This window comes from Tursiops truncatus, chromosome 16 (assembly GCF_011762595.2).
Source record: "Tursiops truncatus isolate mTurTru1 chromosome 16, mTurTru1.mat.Y, whole genome shotgun sequence".
Taxonomy (NCBI): Eukaryota; Metazoa; Chordata; class Mammalia; order Artiodactyla; family Delphinidae; genus Tursiops; species Tursiops truncatus.
The window spans coordinates 53373953-53395905 of NC_047049.1; the positions used below are offsets into that span (position 1 = coordinate 53373953).

General features: G+C 43.4%; 1 long non-coding RNA gene across 3 annotated transcripts; it reads right to left on the minus strand.

The window, feature by feature from the left end:
* Nucleotides 1-4480: 4480 nt before the first annotated feature.
* Nucleotides 4481-21953, minus strand: LOC117308512 (uncharacterized). 3 transcript variants are annotated; one of them, XR_004522589.2, is made up of 4 exons: nucleotides 21671-21953; nucleotides 16177-16340; nucleotides 13369-13607; nucleotides 4481-8427 (listed from the first exon to the last, which is right to left on the minus strand). It is a non-coding gene; the product is annotated as an uncharacterized lncRNA (long non-coding RNA). The 3 variants fall into 3 exon arrangements; XR_004522587.2 differs by having other exon boundaries at nucleotides 16167-16340; XR_004522588.2 differs by having other exon boundaries at nucleotides 4482-5695; nucleotides 16167-16340.

Below are 21953 nucleotides of genomic sequence, written 5' to 3' on the forward strand. Positions count from 1 at the left end.
AGACAAATCCCAGTTCAGGGATATTTTACGGAAAACTTGACCAGTACTCCTCAAAATTGTCAAGGGCATCAAAACCAAGGAAAGTCTGAGACACACACTGTCACAGCCAAGAGAAGCCTGAGGAGATGCGAAAACTAAATGTAACGTGGTATCCTGGATGGGATCCTGGAAAAAGGGCATTAGCTAAAAACTAAGGACATCTGAATAAAGTATGGAGTTTAATTAATAATAACGCATCAATATTGGCTCATTCGTTGTAGTAAAACACCATGCTAATAAAAGATAGTAATAGCAGAAACTGGAGTTTATGAGAACTCTATTTGAACTTTTTTGTAAATCTAAAACTATTCTAAAAAATAAAGTTTATTTTTTTGAAAAAAGGACACCTACGCAATATATGAATATATTTATTTATATTATATATTAAATAAATATTTTTAAAAAACAGATTCACTCTTCATTCGCCCAGCCCACTTTTAGGCTTGGCTTTCCTACATTACGTAGATGTACTGTCTACAAAACGGTGTTGCTGTATTTTTCTGCAACGCGCTTTTTTACTCACTAGATCTTGGAGGGTCTTTGCATGCAAGCGCACCTGGATCAACTTGGTTCTTCCTTAACACTGCATAATACTAGCAGTCTTGTGCGTCACCATTCTTAATTACTTAGCTCTTTACGAAAGGACTTTTAGATTGTTGCCCGTTTGAGGCTGTTCAAAAAAAAAAAAAAAACTGTTGGTCTAGCTTGCGTTTTAATAGTGCAAGGAGCGGGACTGGGCAGGGTGCGGTGGGCTGCAGAGGAGGCCAGCGTGCGGGGGCTGGACGCAAGCCGTGCCCTGCGGCAGCCTTGGCCGCAGCCCAGCTACGAACCCTGGGGATCCAGTCATCTTCCGCAGCCTCTCCAACACCCCTACCTCCCCCAAGGCGCGGCTCTTTCTCGGGACTGGACTGCATTTTTTGGAGATGACTGGGCGGGGGAGGATGAAACTCAGGCCAAAGGCTCGGGAGCTGCTCGGAGGAAACGCGCCCCGGAGCTGAAGAAGAGCGGAGGGTCAGAGGCACAAGGCGTCTCTCCCAGGGTTGTTGTTACTCGGGTGGGGACGCCTGCGGCGGCACAGGAGCAGGCGCCAGTGTGAAGCCCCCGACCGAACTGGCGGCGTTCCGGGGGGCTTCTGTTACCGGGCGCTCTCTCTGGGCTGGGGGTTTCGTCCGGGAAGGTCACCTGGCACTCACCCAGCCCTTTCTTTTGCCTTAACACCCTGCACCCACGCCCTGCAGCGTTCCCTGCTGCCCCGCAGCAGCAAAAGCGAGCTTCTTTGAATGGCTCATTTTTCTCGTGGCTGAGCGAACGCTTCTTGAAATACCACTTTAAAAGATAATAAACAAATCATTTAGGGTGGAATTCCTTCTATTTGTAGCACAAACTTTTCTGCCTTGGAACTGAGACCCTCTAGGCCAGAATGGTGAATAGCTACCACTGTGCTTTTTATGACTCGGTAGGAACACCACGTGGGGGAAATGACTCTAGATTTGGTGTTTGGGTTCTGGTTCCCATTCTGACACTCGCACGCGATGCGTTCTCCAAACCTTGGTTTTCTCGCCTATAAAATTTTCAAAACAATCTATACAAATCTGGAAAGTAACCTCTGCTTCATTGTTGCTCAGGGTTGATGCAAACATCAAAAGAAGGGAAAGTAAGTGCCTTGTAAAAAGGTCAAGTGCTGTAGAGCTCTAGAGTAGTACAGTACTGTCATCTTTCTTACATCGATTCATTCAACTGACAACGGTTGAATACAGCCAGCGTGACCCAGCCAACGTGACCGGCCCTATGCTAGGTGCCACAGGAAGAGGTGCGAAAGAAAATCCCTTTGCTCTAAACACAGCTCTTCTTCAATGGAGAAAAAATTAAATTGTAAATCCCCCACACAATAGAGGCTTGCAAAAAGGATGGGTAAGTGAGACGCAGGTGAGAGACTGGAGTGCAGAAAGTCTTCTGATCAGTCTTGCCAGACTTTGCAATGAATATCCTTCTAATTTTTAAAATCATGTTAATTCTTTTTAAAAAGTTATCTATTCCTTTAATTTCTACTTTTATCTTTGTATCAATAGTTTTGTTCCTTCTACTTGCTTTGTGTCTGCTCTGCTGTTCTTTTTCTGGTTTCTAGAGTTGAATATTAGAGTTATTTATTTTCAGAATCTTTTGTTGTTGTTTTCTAATATTTATGTGAGAGAATAAATCTCCCTTTAAATCCTGCTTTAACTACATATCACAAGTTTTAATATGCCATGCTTTTGTTATGCCTTAGTTATAAATATTTTGGGTTTTTTTCCACTAGAATTTTATCCTTAATTCATGGACTATTTAGAAGCGTGTTTTCCAATTTTGTTTTCAAAGTTATGGCTTTTCAAAAAATATTCTGTCATAGATTTCTAATTCTTGGAGATGAGAGATGTGCTCTGTTTAGAATTTGTTAAGACTTTTTGTTTTCTAGTAAACAGACTTTGAATATCCCAGTTTTTGTAAATGTATATTCACTCTTTACCTGTGCAAGATTCTCTCTCTACATCTCTCCATCCACTTTGCTAATCTGGTTACTTAGATTGTTTTTATCCTGAGGTTCTTTTCTGTTCAATCCATTGATTTGTGAGACAGTTTAACATTTTCCACTTTTTTGTAGTTTGTAAACTTCTGCCTATAATTTGGTCTGATTTTGCCTTATAATTTTGAGAACACATTATTAGGTTCATACAAGTTCATAATTGTCTTATCTTTTGGTGACTATCTCCTTTTATTACTTTTCTCCTTAAAAAATTATTATGCCTGCTCTTAGTGTTGCTATCTAAGATAGTGCTTGTCTGGTATATGTGTTTTCTCTCTCTTTTTCACTCTTACTGTATTGTTCTTTAGGTTTTTCTCTTGGAAATGACATACATTTTTTTCCACAAATGAAAAAGTAGATCTAAGTATCTGCTTTTAATTGTGAGTTTAACCAGTTTATATTGATAATGACTACAGAAATATTGGGACTTATTTCTGCCCCTTTTTTGTTATTGTTATGTGTGTGTGTGTATGTATGTGTGTATATATATATATATATATATATATATATATATATATATATATATGCCCTCAGGACTGATATACTAATATGCAACTAGAACCAGTTGACATAACAAATTGAAATTCTTCTGTCCTGTTTGGTAAATAGCTGTTGCCTTGAGACCTTACATTACCCCCACCCCTGACCTTCCCCTGATCTAGCAACAAAAGAGGCAGTGCTTGTCACAGGGAGGCCTTCGACGACCTCTTCCAAGTCTCTAATTGGTCAGCAGACAGGCCATACAGGTGGCTTAATATTTGAATATCATGTGACATATGCTTTCTCTTGGTTTCTTTTTTCTCTTTTCCTACCTACCTTTGGATTGTTTGAATTTTCTTTGTTTAAACAGGGGAGTGATACTAGAATTACAAATGTATGAATAAATAACTGCTTACTGGATACATTTACCAGAATATCCCTCAAAAATCACCAACTTATAATGTCAAAAATGAACTAACCATCCTTCCCTCTCAACCTTATTTTCTTCTGGGTCCTATATCTCAGGTGAGCTACCACCTTCTGCCAAGGCATCCAGGCTACAGCTCTGGTAGCTACTTGATTTGCCAGAACCCCCTTCCAAGTCCTGTACATTAGGAAGATTCACCACGAAGCTGCAGGGCCCCTTGTTTCCAGGGACTCCTCATGGGAGAGGCTTAGCAATGTTTTACGCAGTCCTATGTTTTTGTGGAATTTGCAAAAGTAAGCTATTTTAGGTACAAACAGTTAAGATGGCAGCGTCTTTCTACTCTGATTTCTCCTCCATTTCAGTTCTTCTCAAGCCCCTCCCGTGAGTTGGAGTGCCCATGGGCACTTGAGGGTCTGGCTAGGGAAAGGTGAGCTGCAGATACATTTAGTTTGGGTTTAGTAGGTTATGTTTATGTTGTTAGCAGTCACTTCTGTGTGTAATTACATTACTGCTAGTCTTCCCAGTGTGGGAATAGCTTTTAGGAACACTGTTCTGATTCAGCCAGTAGAGCCAGAGATGGTATCTCAATAACAAACGTGTCCAAATAGCATCTGTTCTCAGAAGTATGTAGGTAGTAGAGGAGAAACAAGACTTTACATTTATAGAGCCAGAAATTGGTCAATGGAAAACTCTTTCAACCACTGTATGTATAAAGTTTTAAGCATGTAAGTCTATTCTCGTCCATGCCTATTTAAAACAAAAGTTCTCTTACTGTACATAAAGTAACCAACAAGGACCAACTGTATAGCACAGGGAACTATACTCAATATCTTGTAATAACCTATAGTGGAAAAGAATCTGAAAAAGAATAGATATATAGTTATATTTATATAGATATATTTATATATATATATCTGAATCACTTTTCTGTACACCTGAAACTTATGCAACATTGTAAGTCAATTATGCTTCAATAAAAAGAAAAAAAAAGAGAAGTTCTTTCCTATAGAGAATATACTTGATAAGGTAACCTATACAATGATAACATACACACATATAACATACATCTTTTTCGAACAATTTCAGGGAATATATTTTATTAAACTCTTGTGTAATAAGGCACAAGCTGTGGGAGTACTGCACATCGAAGCATGCCTGCATGTGAAATGAAATGCTTCATGCATCTCACTGTATCAGATTGCATCTTAGCTTCTCTGATGTATTTCATCCTAATGAAGTCTGTAAATTCCAGAGGCACACACTAAGAAAATATTAAATTTCATGATAACTTTATATGAAATACTTACATCTACAAGGATAACACAAAACTCAATTCACCACCACAATCGGAACATTCATGTTAAACTGGAAAATACTTGTATCCATTCAAGAAGTATTTAAGATTAGACACTGTACAAGAAAACTTAAAATGCCCTGAAATCTCATAGTTCATACATGAAACTTGGTAGAAGTATTTCCAACTTTGACAATAGTTGTAAAAATTTACATGATACTACCAGCAGTATTAACTATTTGCAGCGAAAATAGCTTACTTTTACAAATTTTACAAAAACATATGACCATACTGGAAGAAGACTGAAGTCTCTTTCTAGTCTACCTAAAGAAAACCAATACTATTAGAAAACCCTCCCTGTCTGTAGATTCTTCTTCCTAAATATTTATTGCACTGACCCCCTACTCTCCACCCCCTAAGTACCACTGCCCTGGTTTCTAGGGTCTTATGATTTCTAACCTGGACTTCTGCAGGAGCTTTCTAGCTTGTCTTCCTGGCTCCAGTGTCATTCCACTCAAACCTACCCTCCAGAGTGGCACAAGACGCACATCTGACTATGCCATTCCTTTAGAACCATCTGGAGCTCTCCAGGATAAGGTTGAACCTCTTAACCTGGCACAGAAGACCATGCCCTGCCTCTCCCTTTGCAGCTGATACAGGTCCTATTTCTCTCGAAATGTCAAGTGCCTATAATCCCTGCCCCCCCGCCGCTACCGTACCGTGTCGTGTGTGTCCCCATACTTTTGCTCTTGCCGTCTTCCAGCCTGCAGTGTCCTTCTCTCCCTTTTCATTAGGCTGCTCCTGTTCATTCTCCAAGATTCTGCTTAATTTTCATCTTTTCTAGAAATCCTCTGACTTCCTTCTTCATCACAGTGGACTGAGTACCTGACCCAAACTCCAGAAATGACAGGAAAGGAAAAAGTTAGTGTCCTCAAAAAAGATGACAGATGTTCAGAGAATCAGAAGTGCTGAGGAATTTCTAAGAAACTGAAAGCAGACACAACGAGATTTAACATTACAGCCCAGCTCATGAGCGTACATTACATAAATTCTATTTTTGATTTTTAAAATTTTAATTTTTAAATTAATTTTTACTGGAGTATAGTTGCTTTACAACTACATATATTCTTGAATGTCTACACTACAATATATACTACAAAAGTGAGAACAGCAACAAAGGGCACTCCATGGCCGGAGATAGGCGAGGCGTGGAGCAAGACGGGGACAATGGAGTACTGCTGGGAAGGTTAGACAAGCATCCCCATGGGAGAAGCTAGATGAGCTGACTCCTGGAGAGCTCCCTAAATCCCACCCTTGCAAACAAGGTGGCCAAGCTCCAGGTGCAAGCTGTATTAAGGGAGTGAGAGACGGCGCAGGGCCCAGATGGATGGCAAAGCCAGGGAAGAAAGGTAGCAGCTAAGCCCCAAAGACCACCCAAAAGAGCATCCACTCGTGAGGCATCCAGCCCATTCTGCACTCTCCCTGGAAGCAACGTGGAACACACATTTGCAAAATGGTTTTCACCCCTCCTCAGAGTGGGTTATGCAAGCAGATTTCTTGCAGGAAATCTCATAGGAAAACACAAATTCATTGTCAAAAGATTAAAGGTCACTGGAGAAGCACCGGCACTAGGAAAGAGTTACTGAGTATTTATACGTTGGGCACTATTCTAAATGTACCGCATGCATCTTAAAAAAAAAACAAGAGAACTTTAACCCTACCAGAATCTTTTAAGGTAGAACTATTTTTATCCCCATTTTACAAATGAGGAAACTAAACTAAGGTATAAGTGATTAAGTAACTTCCTGCAAAGTCATACAGCTTAGTGTGTGAAGCACATTTCTGTCCCCCAGGCTGTCTGCTCCAGATTCCAAGATTAAACAGAACAAATAGGACAACCAGTACTGAGCTTTGAAGTAAACATAATGAATGTTCTCAAATAAGAGAGGATAAAAAGAATCAGTTAGAGATGTTGGAAATAAAAAATACATCATTTATAATTATAGTGAAAAAAACTGCCTCAGTGGATGAGCTAAGTAGTAGAATGTGTGCAGCTGAAGAGCTCATGAGCTAAAAGATTGGACCAAGCAGTTTTCCCTGAAAATAACAGGAAGGGAAATAAATAGAAACTAGAAAAGATAATGGACATGGAAGATCGTTGCAGAAATGCCAACATCCATCCATCACATGATACAAAAAGAGAGACTGGAGTAATGGATGTCCAGTTAAGTGTGGTGATTGGCAGCACAAGTTTATTTCCTCTTCCTCCCCAAATCCTGGAAAAAGCACAAGAGAGGAATAGCAAAGGTAAAATCCTACGAGAGCAGAGGAACAAGAGAGAAGAAAATAGTGGACGAGAATTTTTAACACATTTTTAGACGATAGAAAACATATGGAGAAGTGGTAACTAACTTGGTAGAATAGAGGAGGCTTCAACATGGGGGCCCCCAGAGGGAGAAAAGAAGGAGAAGCCAGCTATTTCTCCCCATCCCACCCACAGGGCAACAGAGGCACCGGTGGAAACCCTAGGTCACCTTCCCTATCTCCTTCAGGGAGATATGGGAGAAAGGAGACTTATTTGTCATATAAGTTGAACTGTGGGGACTGCAAAATGGTAGATGTAAGGCAATGAATTTGGGAGGAGGAGGTAAGGTACTGGGCTAAGCAAGGAATAAGCAAAAATCTGCATATTGAATAATGGGACCCCAGTCCCCAGCAAGTGAGCAACCTGATTTACCATCCACAAGCAGGTAACTGGAGGATACATCTGTGCAGAAAATGAGCATCCCAGACAAACGTCCTCCAATGACTGATAGTTACTGGTTCTCTCAATGCCAACGCTAATGGATGCTTAAACACCCTGCAGTGAACTCCATCAGTCAACAAGCCCAATTCCCACCCAGAGATTCCAGGCCGTGTTTTGTGCCTCACCTCCAAATGCGGATGTCCAGCCCAAGATCACCAGCTTGTAAGGAAGACCTCCAGGTAGGGTGACCCACCATCCTGGTTTACCAGGAACTGAAGGGTTTCTTAGGACACTGGGCATTCAGACTCAAACTGGAGAAGTCTCTGGCAAACCAGGACAAGCTGGTCACTCTACTCCAGCAAGTACAAGCAAAATCCAACAGTTCGGCTTTTGTTTAACAATTTGCAAACCTGACTTTCTCCGTGCACAGCTTGCAAGCTGTGTGCACAGTCATCCGCTCTAATTTATAGGGCCTTGAGGCAAAATCTGCCAAAAATTGTATTAAATGGCTTGTGACTTTTGCTGATCCTTTCCCAGCCTTTGACACAATATGTAGGGAAAATTATGGTCTACACTATTCATAACATCCAGTCGGGTCAAACAAAGATGTGTCCTGGCTTCTTTTATTATTAACTTGATCTTTTTTTTTTTGAAGATCTAACTAGCTTTATTCAACAATTATGAATTGGGCAGTAATAGTCTAGTAAATAGAAGGTCCTTCTTAACTTGATCTTTATCACTTGAAACCACTTTTGGATGAGCTGCAGGTTTGCTTCTTGCTGGACTTAGTGCAGCCCGCCAGCCAGTGTCAGTTCTGAAGGGTCAGTGTCTGTGCCAGGCGCGCAGTTAAATGTGGTCTCCCCGTGCCATCCTGCCCTGCACTGGAAAACAGAAAGCCAAGCAGTCTTTGGGATGCAAATTACCTCATTTTCACGTCATGGACCAGGAATGGTCTTAATAGACAATTGATACTACTCTCTAATTACCTCCAGAAACATTCTGGATCTGAGATAATAATTTTAATAGCTAGCCTCCAACTTTAGGGAGATGTATAGAAAATAATTATAAATAATAAGTTACCTTATTCAGTTACTTTGGGAGGACATTTCACAACCAGTTTAACTAGCAGATCTGTTGCTCAAAATGAGACGTGTTGCAGGTTTTTGCGTGTGTGGCCAAATAGGGAAGATGGTTAGCAACCCGCTTTACCATGTCTCTAGGCTAATTTTTCTTGCTGTCACACTTTAGGATGTGGAACTGTGGGGCCTCAATTACCCATCTGTTGCATTGCTAGAGAACTCTCAAAGTTCCTCCCAAATGAAATCTTGGCTCTGCCGGCAAGGACTCCCTCAACGCACTTTGGAGGGGATGTGGGCTGGCCTTCTCTTTAGGGACATGTTCTTGTCGGTGCCTGAGTTTTCATAAGAGGATCGAATAAAAGTTCCAGCCCAGTTTATTATTAAGGCATGTGGCTCATTTCTTATTTGGCCAGGGAAAGCACCACCACTGCAAGTAGAAGCTAAAACCCATAGACACAAAGTACTTTTCAAAAGCTTGGCTAAGAGAAATGCTGTTGGTGGACAAGTGCCTGTAAAGTATGTAATCTGTTCAATCTCTAGACATGTATTCTTAAATATATTACCAATTCAGCCAGAGCAGCAGACTTCTGTGCTGTGACTACCTCCCATGGCTTCCTGGAGAATTACTTTTCATGCTTTCTGCTTTGGTTGGTGGCCTTCGACCTACACTGAGGGACATTATACAAAATACAGTTTTGAACGTTGAGCCCCTATCTGTTGTAGGGATGCTGTTGAGGGCATAGCTTATTACATTCACAGTGGCCTCTTCATGAGGACCACTCATCGAAGTAAATATGCTCTTTGGCCTCACTATCTAGAATAGTTGCTTTTTTTTTTTTTGCAGTACGCGGGCCTCTCACTGTTGTGGCCTCTCCCGCTGTGGAGCACAGGCTCCGGACGCGCAGGCTCAGCGGCCATGGCTCACGGGCCCAGCCTCTCCGCGGCATGTGGGATCCTCCCGGACCGGGGCACAAACCCGTGTCCCCTGCATCGGCAGGCGGACTCTCAACCACTGCGCCACCAGGGAAGCCCCTAGAATAGTTGCTTTTTCTTAGCAACCTGCAAATACTCTGAATCTTATACTGTGTCATATTTCCCTCTCTCCATCAGCTGCTAGGGTCTTAGAGCTAAATTAGTGAACAATCATGAGACCATACAAAGGGGACTAATCACTAGGATTGACACCATTGATGAGTATAGAATCAGAGCATGGGGTGCTGACAAGATGCTCTAGGGGGCTGTGCCTGCCCCATTGAGTGTCAGGGAATCCCCTCCCTAGACGAGGTTTGGAGATGACCATAGGTCACTCCAAAGCAGTCCTACAGAGGTGCCTGCAGATCATCCCTCCTCCTTAGAGTGAGGGTTAAGGTCAGGTGCAGTAGGGCGATGATGAGGGGAGAGAGACACATCTGCTGGTATGGGTCTCCTTTACTAGCTTCCTATCTTGTAACACATATGACATGACTGACAACTGATGGACATTGAATATGAAGTCAGGCACCATGTGCTTTCCGTTGTTTCACCCATCATGGCCCCCAGGTCAGGGTACATTCTCACCCCCAAAATCACTTCCAGTATGTGAGCTGGGAAATAGTACACTGTAGACGTTAAAAATGTGGGCTCTGCATAAAAAGAAACAAAATTGAGTTATTTGTAGTGAGGTGGATGGACATACAGTCTGTCATACAGAGGGAAGTAAGTCAGAAAGAGAAAGACAAATACCGTATGCTAACACGTATATATGGAATCTAAGGGAAAAAAAATGTCATGAAGAGCCTAGGGGTAAGACGGGAATAAAGACATAGACCTACTAGAGCACGGACTTGAAGATATGGGGAGGGGGAAGGGTAAGCTGGGACAAAGTGAGAGAGTGGCATGGACGTATATACACTACCAAATGTAAAATAGATAGCTAGTGGGAAGCAGCCGCATAGCACAGGGAGATCATCTCAGTGCTTTGTGACCACCTAGAGGGGTGGGATAGGGAGGGTGGGAGGGAGGGAGACGCAAGAGGGAAGAGATATGGGAACATATGTATATGTATAACTGATTTACTTTGTTATAAAGCAGAAACTAACACACCATTGTAAAGCAATTATACTCCAATAAAGATGTAAAAAAAAAAAATGTGGGCTCTGAAGTTCACACTGCACATATTTAAAAAAATTTTTTTTCCAAGCTGTTGTTGGTTTTTAAAATTTAGTTTTTGGTGCCTTTTGCCATTAGAGATTATTATTATGTTATTTGTTTAGGATAAGGTTTTCTGTGTACTCATGTATATGGGTATGTAATTCAGTCTATGTGTGTGTAATCAAGTCTTTCAACAATATTCTTTATACCTGTGCTCTTGTTTAATAAAGAGAGCCCTTACTAATTCCAAAATTATGAAAAAAAAATAAAATAAAATTGTGGGCTCTGGAGTTGAGGGCCAGTATCAAACCCTGTCTCCACACTCACTAGCTGAGTGGCCTCGGGTAAGAAATTTAGTCTCTTCATCTATAAAATGTACACAACTGCTTATCACACACAGCTGTTATAGGAGACATTATGTAACTACTGTGAATCGTCTAGCACAGAGCTTGACACAGCGATAGATGTTTGCTATGAAGAAGTACATCATGGTCTTTAAGAGTTTGGGCTTCGGAATTGGATATAGTGGGGTTCAAAATCCAGCTCTTCCTGGGCCAGCTGTGAATCTTTGGGCAAGTTCCTAACTTCTTTAGTCCTTTGCTTTTTTTTTTTATCTGTAAAATGGAGCTAATGGCACACCACTTGAAATGAAGTGTGGGCTCTATAAGTGATAGCTCTAATTGCTTGTTATTTTACTGCTACACCAGGAGAGAATGCAACTCAAGCTAAACAAGCAAGAGGGACCCCCTAAGGGAGATTGCCAGAGCTGCCAACCCTTTGTGGCAACAGGGGAGGTGATCTCCATCCCCAGCATACGGCAGAAACACAAAAACTTAGATTTATTGTTCTCTGTGTGCTCAGCAATGAGCTGAGAATTTTATATTTTTGTCTTATCTGGGTCTAGGTATGGTGGATCTTAATATTTTGGATTTTTAAAATATTTTTTTGCTAGTGCCATGCGGCATGTGTGATCTCAGTTCCATGACCAAGGATCAAACCTGTGCCCCCTGCACTGGAAGCACAGAGTCTTAACCACTGGACCAGGGAGGTCCCAGGATCTTAATATTTGGGGGGCCACAAGCACACAAGTCCCAGTCTGGGTCCAATCAGGAGACAGAAACCACATAGGGGTTTAAGAAATGGGACTTTAATGAAAGAATATTGTGCTATGATAAAAGAATAACTATAGGACATAAACAGAACCCTGTAAGGCTACACTTCCTTCAGCTGAGGAAGAGGACCCATGGAAGGGGGCCCCCTTCCCAGGCTGGGGATCAGACCCCGTTGGAGAAGGTGTCATGGCCCCCACTGGAGGCTGAGAGATTAGCTGGTGCCTGGGCCAGAGCTGGTCTGCAGCTGCCGGACAAGGAGGAAGCAAACCTCCAGGGCACAGTTGAGCCACAACCTGCTGGGTGGGCATGTGGGCATGTAGAGGGGGTCAAGTGGCAGTGTAGGCGGGTGCCATGGCACGTACAGTGTCTGGGTTGGGAGGGTCGTGGGAAAATGATCACCAGGCCAGGCAGGACTGCAAGGTCTCTGGAGGACCTTCTGGGCACGTGGGTGGGGCAGAGCACCACAGGATGTCTTATAACCGGCAAAGCCAGCAATTGAAGCCCCTTCCTCCTGCAGTGTTCTCCCATCACCCTCTACTGAGAAAGCTTACATTCTAGCACTATGCTCACTGTACAGGAGAGATGCTTATGGGAATTCTGCCCATCGGCACAGAGCTGGTATTGGTGGGTGAATTTGGGGTTGAGGAATAATACATGAATAACTAGCACAGTTATTGGTGGGGGCATGTGAAGAAACTGGGAACACGTAAGTGTGGATACACACACTCACGCATGTGCTCATATATATATACAATCTCCCCTGCTCATGGGGGATACTACTCCTAGGGTGTTCACAGACCCCAAGCGAAGAGTGCCTGGAGGATAAGTTATTCAAACTGGGGGCAGGGCAGCCACAGGAAAGCCTGGACAAGGCATTGAACCCTCTGGGGAGGTGGGGCATTTTGCATTATTTTTTAACTCTCAGGTCTCCTATCTGCATATGTAAGCTGAAAGTGCCTTCAGGGTAGATTTTGCCTTTGAGAAACTAATGGTAAAACTAACTTGGTGCACTGAATTAGGAGTCAGAAAATCTGACCTTGCTGTGTGTCCTGGAGCACATCGCCTTGCCTCTCTGAGCCTCAGTTTCCCCAAGTGAAAACTGGAACCTTAAGTAAGCCGCCTTCCCTGCCACTGTACCACAGGCTTGCCATGGGAATCGGCATGTTAAGTCTCTGTAGAGAGTAAAAGTGTTCACGTCCTTGTTGCATGTCCCTGTGCTCTCCTCCTGCCACTGTGTCCCAAACTGCAGCTTCCGCAGATGCCCAGTACCTTTTTTCATCAAAGGAGTAGGAGGACGGGTGTTTCAAACGGGAGCAATGGGCATTCCGGAGGCACTGACAGCAGAGTTTGGAAGATGGAAAAGAAAAACCAACTTTTCTCCCCTACACCTGCAAGTGGGACCTTAGGAGCCAGGAGAGCTCCATGCTGCCATCTGCTGGTCATTTTCTGTGTAGCAGCATCAAAATATTAATAGTTTTACAACACTCTTATTTAAACTTACCTAAGGACCTGCAGGGGGGACGTGGCAGTTGTTGAGCACCTACTGTTTACAAAGGACCATCTTCAAGGGTGGTATGAATGCAGGTGTGAATTAGTCTTGGATGCTGCCTGTAAACAGGACACAGATTCTAGAGAGCCAGGGCTGCTTCTCAATGGCTGTGTTCCCCAAGCATATTCTTCGGCTGCTTTCAACTTCAGTTTTCTCAACAGGTGGATGGACAAAGGATTTGGAGGGAGGGCCTTAAAAGATGAAGAGGTTGTTACAGGTGGGTACTGAGAAGGAAAGGAGGGCATCCTAGGCAGACTAAGACTGAGGGTTTGTCTAAGACGAAGGGTTTCAAAACACGCCCTTTGGAAAGCCTGACATGTGTCCTCTTCTTGTCCCTTTGTTTGTGAAGCCAGTTAGGCTTCAGATCTCTAAGCATCTCTCCTCCCCTGACAGCTGCTCAGGGGCAGGGACAGAGGAACTGGAAGGACTTCTTGAAGGAAGAATGAAACCAACTCCTGTGTAATCTCTGCCAACTTTAAGAAGTAGGAACCATATCATTTCCTTTGAAGTATTCCATTATATGAATATATTATCATTTATTTACACATTCTACTGTGGATGGACATTTGAATTGCTGCCCATTGTTTCCAGTTTTTTGCTACCTTGGACATTCATACACATACATTTCTGTCAAGTATATACTCAGGGGGTGGAATTGTTGGGCTGTAGACCATGTGCATTTTCAACTTTATAGATCATTACAATTTATTATCGCAAGAGGTTCCACCAATTGAAACTCACGTTAGAAGTGTGTATGTTTGTGTATGTGTGGAGGACGGGGGATCCCTAGTACACCAAATTCACTGCAAGCACTTGATATTGTCTGATTTTTTAAGGTTTGCTAATTTGGTGGGGTGAATGGTGTCTTGCTGGGTTTCCATTTCCATTCAGTGGTGACTCTGTACATGTTATTCACAGCTGAATCTTGAAGTATACCATAATTACTTTCCCTAATTTGTACATTTAAAATTTTTCTTGGAGTAAACAACTTTTTCTTTATTGATTTACCATATTTTTAAGTACTTAGAACGTTTCATTCCCAATGCTCTGCTATGAGTTTACATCACCACATAAAGTATTCTGTCCATTGAATTGCCTTGGAGATACCTTTCCTGGTCTGGAGCTTCCTGACCTGCCCCCTCTGTGTTGATGGCTCTGTAAGCTCACTGCACCACTACTAGCTTGCTGTTGTTTTTGCTGTTGTTTTTTTTTTTAAACTGTCATCCTGGGCATTCTCATTGCCAGTTTCTTGTGTTTTCCTGGATTGCATATCTTCCTCTTTCTTGATTTTTACTCCCTTATTTTTTTGCGGTACATCCTCCACTAGGTTCCTGAGAAGGAATGCTCAGAAGGTAAGTTTTTGGAAGTCTTGCACATGTGTAAATAGCTCTACTCAAACTTGAGTAATTATTTTGTCTTGATGTGTAGTTCCATGTTGGAAAACATTTCTGCTATGAATTTTGAAGGCATACCTACATTGCCCACAAGGGTATGATTTTCTTAAGAAGCCTCATGTCTTTCTAATTCTTGATTTTTTTGTGTTTCTTATTTAAAATTTTTTTCTGCAAGTTTCTTTTTATTCCTGGGGCTCTGTAACACCACAGTGGTATGCTATGTATGAATTCTTTTTCATCCATTTCACAGGGTGCTTTGGGTATCCTTTCAATCTGGAAACTCATGCCTATATATTCTGGAAAGTTTTTTTTAAAATTATTTACCTAAAAAATGTTTCCCCAATCTGTTTTTCTGTTATTTCTTTCTGGAATATCTACTCATCAAATGCTGCATCTCTGGATTGATTTTCTAATTTTCTCACATTTTCTTCTCCTATTTTCTTCTCATACTAGGTTTTGGAGGAGTCCTATAATTTTATATTCTTTCTGTAGAATCATCATTTATGGTTTTTCTTTTTTGTCCTGTGACTGCTCTTTTTTTTTTTTAAACAGCCTACTCTTGTTTCACGTTTATGAATCTTCTTTTATCTTTCTGAGTATATTAGTGGCATAGTTTTAGTTTTTTCTATCTGCTTGTTTTTTGTGTTTTCTAAATTGTTTTCTAGGTGTGCTGTTTTTCTGTTTGGCCTCCATCTTTCATGTTAAAACTTTGTGATCATTTCTGGAAATCCTTTAGTAAGGCACTAAAACATCTACTGGAAAGCCTGTGCGCATGAGTAGGGCTTGTCAACTGGTGGCCTTCACTGTCGGTGACTGTGTAGGGATCCCCAAATGTGAATTCCTATAAATCTTTTTGGGGAAGAAGGTGGCCAATTCCCCCCAAGAGGAATCTACTAATCTCCTGCTTGGCGTGTGGGTTTGGAGTAATACATCTGCTACCAGCATTCTAGAGCAGAGGACAGAGGACAATGTTTGGGCTCTGTGGCCTGAGAGGGCAGGAGCCTCAGTGCTCATGGTATTGTCCATATTTAATCCCATGTTAATTCCAGCATCTAATGCCCACCTGCGACTAAGCCTGGTGCCCCTGAGGCCAGAGGGTAAAACATTTCCTCTGAGTAGACCTCCCGTGGTTTTGCTAAGGTGGAGGAGGGAGACCTACAGACTCAGTGAGTGGAGAAGAAAATCTAGGACTGTTATTGATGTTTACTCAGACTCTCAACCAATACTCCTGCTTTTAGCTCTACTCCATACTCTGGTCGCATTAGTTCAGGTAACTGGCTAAAGCCAGTGTAACTAACAAACAAAACCAGAAACGCCTAAACATGTAGTGGCTTAGAGAAAATAGAAGTTTCTTACATGTTCTTACATGAAACAGTGCCGTGGTGGGCAGTCCGGGTTGGCGAGAGTCTTTGCTCCACGTTGTCATTCAGGAACCCAGGTTTCTTCCATCTTGTTGCTCTACTGTCTCCTAGGACACGGTCCTCCTCTGCATGGTCAAAGCCGGGCCAAAGGCATCTCTGTGTTCCGGTTCTGAAAAGGATAAAGATGAGAGAATAGCAGACACCCAGGGTGTTTGGGCCCAGACTCAGAAATGGCACACATTACCTCACACACACTTGGTCACTGATCACTTAGGCCATAGCCACAGTCAGATGCAAGGGAGGACGGAAAACGTAAAGTCCAGCTGAGCGATCATGTGCCCAGCTCCCGTTCCATTACTCTGAAGTAAGAGAACAGATATTGTGACTCTGCTGCCCCCTCCTGGTGCCTCCAGTTCCTGAGCGTCTCCAGGAATCTGCTCTGTGTGTTAGATCCTCGGCTGTCTCCTCCACCAAGCGAGAACGTGGGGGTTTTTCCCGCCTGTTGGATTAGCACACAGTCATTTCTTTTCCAATTTCTAAAATTTTGTTGACATCTCCTCTCTGCTGTTGTTTCTTCCCCCAATTCTCTTGTTCCTGTGGTGCTATGGGCTTTTTACACCTTTACTAGCATACTAACGGTATTTAAGAAAGAAGTGGCAAGAACTCATAAGTTCAATCTGCCATGTTTCAGAAACTTTAAATTATACCTTTAGGGGGCTTCCCTGGTGGCGCAGTGGCTGGGAGTCCGCCTGCCGATGCAGGGGACACGGATTCGTGCCCAGGTCCGGGAAGATCCCACATGCCGCAGAGCGGCTGGGCCCGTGAGCCATGGTCGCTGAGTCTGCGCGTCTGGAGCCTGTGCTCCGCAACGGGAGAGGCCACAACAGTGAGAGGCCCGCGTACCGCAACAAAACAAAACAAAACAAAACAAAACTCCTAGAAGAAAACGTGGGGGGTAAGCTCCTTGACATTGGTCTTGGAAATGAGTTTTTGCATCTGACACTAAAGGCAAAGGCAACGGGCTTCCCTGGTGGCACAGTGGTTGAGAGTCCGCCTGCCGATGCAGGGGACACGGGTTTGTGCCCAGGACCGGGAAGATCCCACATGCCGCGGAGAGGCTGGGCCCGTGAGCCATGGCCACTGAGCCTGCGCGTCCGGAGCCTGTGCTCCGCAACGGGAGAGGCCACAACAGGGAGAGGCCCGCGTGCCGCAAAAAAAAAAAAAAAAAAAAAATTATACCTTTAAATATTTCTTCAAGTTCTTTCAATTCCTATGATGTCTTTGGGTATAGTTTCCCTCTATTGAATGTTCATCATTTGTCTTCCATAGCTATAATTTTCTCTCCTGTTTTAAATTGTTTGTTCATTCCAAAGTATGTCTCTTTGATTTGGGATAAGATAAAGAAATACTCCATCTCTCTTTGTGTTTTCCAGTGTCTGTTCTGCTGCTGCTCCTGGTGTACTGTTCATTTCTGGAATGCTTCTTTTTCTCTTCACTTCTTTTCAAGATCTCCATCAGGGTCTGTCTTATCTCCTCTGTTGTCTTGTCTGATCTTCCCGGACCTCTTACGTATTTGCTTAGAATTTTTGTGTAATAGAAGAATTTGCTTTCTTACATTTATAAAATTCATGGTGATGTATTGGAACACAATTTCCAACTGCTGTGTAGTGATCTTTTTCTATCATTCTGGCATTCCTCTGACAAATATTCTGTCACTTTCCTATTTTTATGGAGTATCTTTTTACAGATACCATGTTCCTCTTTGATTATTATTTATCTGTGAATGAGACAAATTCTTCCTCAACTAGATATTTGTAAGACATTCACTGGGGAGCAGGGCAGGACTGTGTTTCAGGACAGCTGGAATCTTCCCTAGGACACAGGGCTGTGTGTCTGACTTATTTTGGCATTTACTTTTTCCAGGCTAACAGAGCATGGCAGAGAAAGAGCTCACAGTGCACAATATTTCTCCTCCAGCCTGCCTCACTGACAGAGGACTTTATGCAATATGGCTTGCCTATATGGCTTCTTATTTTACCAACTGTGCTTCTTCGTATGACAGAGAAATACACTTCTCTGTTGCTTAAACCTCTTTAATTTGGGGCGTCTTTGTTACAACAACCTAACTTGCGTCTTGCCTAACACAGTTTCTATAAATGTTTGGTGGTTGAATGAATGACTACAGGTATTTATTGATGTAGAATTGCACACATGGGTGATATACTTTCTTCCAAAATCTAATGATACCTTTTTGGTACCAATGCTTGTTCTGTTTATGGCTATCCCTAGGAAGACTGAGCTACTACCTCATTCTAAAATATTGCAGGAAACTATATAGAAGAATTTTCAAAAATTTGGAAGGAGAGACTATGTAACACTTGTTTACAGTGTCTTATCATTGTTCACTTGCTTGTTTATATCTTATTTTAAGCTCCTTGTTGGCAGGAAGCATGTCTTTTTAATTTTTTTCTTTTGATGAATCAGTGTATTTTAAAAATCTTCGTATCTTGTAGAACTAGCATGTAAACGTGATTTCTTTACTGAATGAATGAGTAACAAGAAAGTATTGAGATCATTGTGTAGCGTAAAAGGGAACTAACATTTCTTGAGCACCTACTACGTGTCCAAGGTTATGGGAGAGCATTTTGGAATTTGGTTGACTTTGAGGATAAAGACAGGTGACAGAAATGCTCAGAGTTGACCTTCAAAGGAGGGGAAGCTACTGTGTTTTGATGGTCGTGTGTTCCACCTGAGAGTCATGGGGGAAGGTACAGCTTTCACTGGTATGCGGTGGGCCTTCATGAACAAAAACCTGGGGAATTGTGCTCTATACACAACCAAGGTCCACAGAGACCTTGTAAAGATGGATGAGAGGCCAAAATGAACAAGGAGAGATTTGCTACAGGTCCCTGTTAACATTATCTCCTTGGACTCAAAAAAATTAATTTCACAAATTCAGGATCAGGGAACATCTGACTCAGGAAGGATCCTTGGGAAAAAGTCTAGGAATTTGGGTTGGCTCCAAGACTAAAACAAAATAAAAACTTTTTTTTGCCATCTTTAGCCACAAAGATGTAAAAACAAGAACAAGGGAGGTGATAGTCCCATATTCCACATTGCTCAGCGTATTATACGAGGCCTATATTGGGTGTAGAGAGTATCAGATGTACAAGGCTTATGTTCAAGGATAGAAAAGCCATCACGCTGAGGATACCATGTCATGAGTACTCTAGTGGGGTACAGAGAGTGCTGGGGCAATGTTATCTCACTGCTCAGGACCAGAAAGGTCCGGGACGCTCCTCAGAGACTCCGTATCAGTTGATATCTGAAAGATAATTAGGAGCTCCATAAATGGATATTTTAATCCAGATGGCAAAAAATGGACACTCGTAAAAGGACAGTCTCGAGAGGGAACAGCACGGGCAAAACCACTGTCCAAGATGCACAGTGGCTTGGAACGGGAGCAAACCAGACTCAAGTAGGGAGACCTCTGGTGGTGACTGAGAAGAGTACAGTCTCGCACACTATGCTGTGGGCCTGGAGGCTGCGGAGAGATTCTGAGTCCCACGGTGAAAGGACCACTCTCGAGGAGGGGGCAGGGGAGGGGAAGAAAGGTGAAGCAGCAGCAGGATAAAGGAGTTTTGGAGGAAAAGTCAGAAATGTTTAAGGGGAAATGTTATTAAGTTTCTGCTGTGTGAGGTGAGATGTGATTCTTCTTCCATCTCCCCAGGAAATAGTCTGTAAACTCTTCATATCAAGGTCAGAAGGGAGAGAGGGAGGTCACCTGAAAGCCACGGGAAGGCTGGGTTAGACGTGAAATGCCCGAGAGAAGAAGACTCAGGAGGACACAATTACTGACGTCTTCAAAGTCCACAACACTTGTGCGAAGGTCACAACTGTGTCCTGTGGGTAGAAAGTGGAGGGAGACAGATTTTGATTCTCCCTAGTTTGAGAGCAAGCCATTAGGAATGGACTGCTTCAAGAAGTACTGAGCTCCCCGTCACCAGAAGGACACGAGCAGAAATTGGTTGGCCATCCGCCAGGGAGGCTGCTCACATGATTTCTGCATGAGGTGGAATGTTGCCAGGTGAGTTTGAGGCCCCCAAGCTTTCAGTGGAGGCTGAGAAAGGCAGTCTCATCCCCTTGGGTCCTCTGTTCTCAACCAGTTCATTTAGGCACTGAGATGGTCATTCCTCATTTGATGGAAGGTGTTACATTGCACCTGTGTGTTCAGATTAAGCCTTGGAGGAGGGACTTCCCTGGAGATCCAGTGGTTAAGACTTTGCCTTCCAGTGCAGGGGGTGTGGGTTTGATCCCTGGTCAGGGAGCTAAGATCCCACATGCCTCGCGGCCAAAAAAACCAAAACATAAAACAGAAGCAATATCGTAACAAATTTGATAAAGACTTTAAAAATGGTCCACATCCAAAAAAAAAAAAAAAAAAGTCTTGGGGGACACAGGGCATATCTAGAAAGAAATATAGGAGAAGGCAGAATCTGCAAGGAGAGAGGAGGGAGAGGGGTCGTTGATGATGACCCAGAGCTTAAATTCCAAGAGTCAAGCATATTCCATGTGAGCCGGGTGTTTAGACATCATTTCCCTTGAGGGCTGTGTCCATTAAGGTCTCTGTGGGAAACAGAATCACCCCAGATGGTACCCATGAAGATGCTGTAATAAAGAGATTACTGACAGAGGTGTGGGCAGGTTAGGGGAACAGACAGGGAAGCAAGAGGCTCATAGAGACTAGCAGCGGTGGGAAGACTTCATCACTCCCAGGCTGAAGGAATTAGGAAAGGAAATTGTGTTCTGGGCCCCTTGAGAGCTGGAGCCATGGAGGAGGGATCTCCTGAGGGAACTGCGACCGTGGGGGTCATACCGGCAGATGGATACATGCTGGTGAAGAGAGCGGGGAGCAGGGGAGAGATACTCCAGGGCTCTCTCCTCCTGCCTTCCAGAATCCCCCTGCGCCTCCCTTGGTTAACCCAACAGGAAGCTAGAGGCAAAGGAGCCAGGAGGACTCAGTCTGCAGGGGTGAGCCCCCCCAGCACAGAACCGAGAGACAGGTAAAGAAAAAAGTGGAGGAAGGGGTGACAAGAGAGAATGACCTGCATAAGGGCTCCTTTCCTTGCCTTTTGTGACAGAGACTGCAGGCTGCCCCACAATATCCCACCACTGGACTGCAGACACATCAGTGGGCCGTTTTGGACCATGAAGATGATGGCAGAGAAACTGCAGTGAACCTGGTCCCCAGAGCCACAGGACTGCTGCCCCAGCCCCAGACTGCCTTTAGGATTGTTACATGAAACAGACGCAATTTAGCAATGGCTCGGAACTGCCGACCTGTGCCCACCCAAGCTATTATAGCCTTTGTGGATTTTGAGAAGGACAGAGTCCCCATCTTTCAGGAAGCTTCAAGATCTTACTGCACGTTTTTACAGGGACCTAGTTCTCTTCTTGCCTAGGACCCCCAGCCCTGCGATGGCTCGGAGCAGCTCTTACCTTGCCCAGAGAAGCTCTCTTCCAGTGTAGACGTCCTTCCAGCGCTCTCTGCAAAGTGTCAGCCCCGAGCAGATGGGCAGGCTGGCGCCGAGTGATAGATGCCCCAGCTCCGTGTCTCTCCTCCCGAGCTGGGCTCTCTGTCCTGCACTGGTGTTCTCCCCATCGTGGCTGTGACTTCTCTGCCCCAGACAGCCCATGGGAGGGCAGTTGCTGGCAAGAATCACTTCCTGCTGGGGCCTGGGTTGAGAAGAAAGAGATAGCCCATCTTGCAGCTCCATCTCAC